The sequence below is a fragment of the Trypanosoma cruzi genome, genomic scaffold (assembly GCF_000209065.1).
Source record: "Trypanosoma cruzi strain CL Brener 1047053512465 genomic scaffold, whole genome shotgun sequence".
Taxonomy (NCBI): Eukaryota; Euglenozoa; class Kinetoplastea; order Trypanosomatida; family Trypanosomatidae; genus Trypanosoma; species Trypanosoma cruzi.
This window is the reverse complement of record NW_001849382.1, coordinates 93,855-98,962: the sequence shown is the minus strand read 5'-3', so window position 1 is coordinate 98,962 and position 5,108 is coordinate 93,855. Positions and strand designations below refer to the sequence as shown.

Below are 5,108 nucleotides of genomic sequence, written 5' to 3'. Positions count from 1 at the left end.
GTGGCTCCAAAAAGATAAACGCCATTGACCGCGTTCATCGTGTTGTTCTCCACGTCAATGTAGCCGCCGTTCTTCACATCAACAACGTCAAAATAAATAGCAGTCTCAGAACTGTCAACCCCACCCGTTACCCTCAGCGTATTTCCCTTCACGATGATCCCGCCACCATCAACAGCAACAGCATCAATAAAATAAACTGCGTAACCATTTCCCTCGATGCGGTTGTCAATTAGCAGCAGCGTCGAGGTCGCACCAAAAGTAAACCCAAAAAAGGAAATGGCGTGGTCCGACTTCGTCACAAGCGTACTGCCCGCCACAAGTATCTGGGAGCTCGTGCCAAAATCACCCTCAAACTCCAATGCACCAGAATCCAGCATCGAGGAGACAACGTTCACGTGCACGCGCGCACCACTCCCCCCAATCGACAGGCCCATGAGGACGCACTGCAGCAGCGTGATGTTGAGTGTCTGTTGTAGTGCGTCGAAGCTCCACAGGTCCAGCACGATCGCGGCGGTGAAGGTCACGTTGACGAAGCACAGACCACGCACACCGGGATCAGGATAGTCCACGGAGCTGATGCTGCCACCGTGCACGCAGCGGACCTCCGTGTCCTTCGCATCGGGGAGCGGAAGCGGCCCAAGGCCGTCCGGAACAGCAGCTGGCACACACGTGTCACCGTAGCCGCCAGCAGCGCACTCACACTCACAGCCACTGATGCTGCTCGTCCTCGCCGCAAAGCACACGGCGTCCACGGTGCACGCACCACAGTCCAGCACCGTCACGGGCACCCAAATATTGAGGTCGTCTCCGTAATCCGTCACAGGAGAGCCCATTGCCTCGTTGCACACGCCGTAGATGATCGGGCGCGAGTCGGATGGTGGTGACCAGTTGCTTGTCATATGCGTAAAGGACGAGTACAAGCCGTACGTGAGTTTGTTGTAAAGTATCGACCACACACTCCGATCGCGGAACGCCACGCCGTTCTCCTTGGCCACGTACACAACGTAGGCGGCGCGGAACTCGTTGTCGCGGTGCGCCAGCCAGCTGCCGCCAGTCACGGTCAGCGTTTCTGCAATGAGCATGGCGAAGCCGAGACGGAAATTACTGGACACAACCTGCAGCACGCTACCGCCATCCAAAACAACATCCCTGAACACACACGCACCTTCGTAGATTTCAATGCTCGACGCAATCCACGAGCTGTTCTGTATGGAGAACACGGAGCCGCCGCTGACACGCAGGTCCGACGCAAGAGCGTACATCACGTGTGCCCGCGACATAACAGCGCAGTTGTCCATGTAGAAGACGCTGGACAGGTTCACGACGAAGCTGCGCTCCACAAGGATCGCAGCGCACAAGCCCCCGCCACAAAACAGCGTCGACCGCGTCATGACAAACCGCGTCGACAGCAGCCGGACGCCGTCCAGGACAAGCGCGGGGCCGTACCGGGATCCTGCGTGGCCAGGAGTCATCGGCACGTACTGCGACCCGCCAACCTTCGCGCGCAGCGTCGAGTTCGCCAGCAGCACACTCGAGTGCAGCGGCATCGCGCCATGCAGCACAATCGTGCCCTCCAGCGACGTCACATTCGTCATGTTGACTAGGGCGTGGGGCATCAGGCGCGCCGTGCTCTCGCTGAGGCCACCAATCCGCAGCTGCGCACCGCCCGCAAGCACGCAGTGGCGCAGCGTCACGTTCAGCGAGTCAGCGAACGCGTCCATCGAGCGCAGGTCCACCGCCACAGTGATCGGTCCGCTGAACACCACCGAGTCGAAGCACGCCGTCGCACGCCCACCGCCAACCGTCACGGACTCCGTCAGCGTCACGCCACTCACGCAGCCCTGCGCACCGCCACCGCCGTCACCGGCCCTCGCAGGCGGCACGTCGAACGGCAGGCACGCCTCGCCCACACCGCCGGCACGGCAGCCGCACACGCAGTCAGAGAAAGACGCAGTCAGCGCATCAAAGCACGCCAGCGCAGCCGCACAGCCGTCGCACGGCACCACGCTCACGGAGGGCAGGCCGGCCATGCGGTAGTCGCCGCTGCTCTGCAGCACCCGGCCGCCGGCACGGTTGCACTGCACCGACACAGCGCCGCTCGTGATCGTCAGCCCGGAGACAAGCGTAGCGCCGGTGGCAGTGCAGCGCGCAATCGACACGGCGCCACCGTCCAGCGTCATCCCCGACAGCGACGCCACCGACGACGCCTCGCCCACCGCCCACACGTCGCGCAGCTCCAGCCACCCGCCGCCACCGACAGTCCCACCGTCGCAACGCACCAGCGACGACGCGACAGACCCCTCGACGCGCACGAAGCGCAGCACCGAATCAAGCACCGCGAGACGCTCTCCAAGCACAATGCCGCCGCCGCTGCTCACAACCGACACGTTCGTCACAGAGAACACCGAGTGGCTCCGCAGACTGAGACGCGACGAGGACGCCACATGCATCGCAGACGCGGTCGGACCGCCCGAAGCCTCCAGCGACACGCCATCAAGCACCACCGCGCTCGACAGCAGATCCACGCCGCCGCCAACGCACACCGCCGACCCGCCCGCGTGCAACGACCTCAGCACAGTGTTGCTCACACGCAGCTGCGTCTGCAACAGCGACGTCGCGTGCAGCACAAGCGGCGACGCCACCGCGTCCGTCAGCCCGCTCAGCTGCGAGTAGCGCATCGGCCCCGCCGTCACAATCGTCGAGTCACGGACCGTCACGTTCGTGTGTGCCGGCAGGTTGTGCACAAACGCGAGCGAGCAGTAGTCGCCGGACAGCCCGCTCACGCTCACCACCAGGCTCCGGTCACTCGCCGGCTCGCCGCTGTAGCCCCGCACGTAGATCTGCGCACCGCCGTCGCACACGCAGTTCCTCAGTTCGATGCGCAGCGCGCCGGGAAGCATCGCCGGCACGTCGAACACAACAGCCACGCCGTTCGTGATGTACACGCCGTCCATCAGCACCGTGTCCACGGCGCGGCCCACCGTGATGGCTCTGTCCACCGTGCCGCCCCGCAGTCGCAGCACCACCGCATGCACCGCGGGCATACACGCCGCAGCAGCAGCCAGCGCCAACAAAAAGAGCAGCGCCACACGCATAGCCGCAATGGCCCTGCACCGCACACGGTGACGGCTGCGCGGACACGCACCCACCACAGACCACATCCAATGAACCAATCAGATACCAACAGGGTTGTCGTGGTGTGTCGCACTCGCCCCGTCGACCGCACCTTTTGTCTAGCAAATCCCTTATACAGATGGAAAATCCAGTGACACAGTTCCGATAAGTCGATATCCCACTACTACTAGTCCTAATGCTGCAATTAATCCCTAACACCTTGAAACGATAGTTGTGCTATTCAAACCAAAGTATCTCTAACTGCACAGTCAGAAAAGGAAGAGGCAGCAACAACAGTAACCAAACACATTGGCACGCAGAAGCATCCGGCCGCGGTCAGTCACCACCAAAGCACAACCACCGACACAAAAAAGCACAGACGCCATCACACCAGTGAAATCATCGCTCTCCCACCGCCCACGCAGCCCCACACAGCCACCATGCAGAGTGGCGGGATTCCAGCAAAAAGACATATGATCATTGGCACTGCTCTTGCAACCAAATGGTCCTACCACAGTGCAGTCCCGATGCAGTGAAAGACACACAAGGGCCTAGACAGACCCACGTGGCGGCGTCGCAACCGGCAGCCATCGAGCGCGTCCGAGCACGAGGCGGTGACACGGAAGAGGAGTGGAGGATTTGCCGTTCGGCTGCAGTCAAGGCGTCGTTCCTCGCTCACGTGGGTCGGCACTGCACAGCGAGCAGCGGCATCATAAGCGCACACGAAGCACACGAGAAGGAAGAAAGAATAAGCACGGTGGCGGCACCCAGACACGGGGGACAAGGGTCCACGTCGATTGTACGGTCTGTTGGCTCATAGACGCCCGGTTTGCAATCACGCCGCTGCCCTGCAGTTCGTCAGTCTGCGGTGGTCTGAAAGGATGGAGGGAAGGGAGAGAGAGAAGGTGCAGCCCTCATCGATCTCGGTTGGGTGTGAAAACGGTGAGGTCATCTCATCAGATCACCTGTAGCAAAGAAGTTCGATGTAATCACTGGGCACGGACATCCAAAAGCTGACGCTGAAAAAAACAAAGGTTTTGGCTTCTTTGAGGCGTTTCCCACGCAAAGGTGAGCAGTCACCACCAGGCGCATTCGTACCCCATCAAAAGGCGGTAAACTTCACCGTCTCCATGGCCTGTCCCACGCGACAAACAGCATTGAAGGTCCGACGCGTTCTTTGGGGCCATGTTATTCCGTCCGCAGCACGTGGCGGTGACACGGAAGAGGAGTGGAGGATTTGCCGTTCGGCTGCAGTCAAGGCGTCGTTCCTCGCTCACGCAAACCATCGCCGACGTGTCGCAGTACGCAACGAGATATATGGCGAAAAGGCTCCCTGCGCCACCCACAGCAGGAAGGTCAGTGCCGCACACACAACGCCCACTAGAAAACAGCGCAGCAGCGGCCGCTCTCCGGCAAGCAGCACAGCGATAAACATCAGGCAGGCATGTACACATACACATGCATGCCGCAAAGCCCTTGGATTGACTGCTTGATCCAGCAGCGACCGCAACAAAGTCCAAAATCGTACTCGTTAGCAACGTCACCCACGTCGCGCTGCAACAAAAAGCCATGCGCACAGCACACACACACGGCAACAACAAAACGAACGAGGCGCGTCCAAGTCCACGGCGCAGTCCTTCACTTCTCTCCGCCCCGACGAAATATCACTGAGCCTCACAGCAGGTCGTGGTGGGTGGCGTCCCACACTCAAGAGTGAGGCACGGCGCACACCATCCGCTCAATTCCGAGTGTGCTCAGCAGGCCGGGGCAGGACACCCAGTCACCCTCGTGCCATCGATGCCTCTAGCAGAAAAGAAAAAGTTATGGGAACATTTCAACGGCACAACCAGCAGAGGGACAGTCAACGGGAAACGAAGACACCCATTGGAAGCAGGCACGGCACAGAAGAACACGAGCCGCAGTGATTTACCAAAAGAAAAAAGGTGAGAAACAAAAGGGTGGGAGCCTGGCGGGATTCACAAACGAAAAAAAAA

General features: G+C 60.5%; 1 non-coding gene and 1 pseudogene across 1 annotated transcript, besides 1 other annotated feature; both read right to left on the bottom strand.

Moving 5' to 3' along the window:
- On the bottom strand, positions 1-3,224 carry Tc00.1047053507155.9 (annotated as a pseudogene).
- Positions 1-5,108: a sequence feature (areas not merged during assembly with more than two copies in the genome that could not be assigned to a particular haplotype).
- Tc00.1047053507155.10 lies at positions 4,154-4,217 on the bottom strand. Its single transcript, XR_008255429.1, has one exon. It is a non-coding gene; the product is annotated as an H/ACA snoRNA, TC8C3H1 (small nucleolar RNA).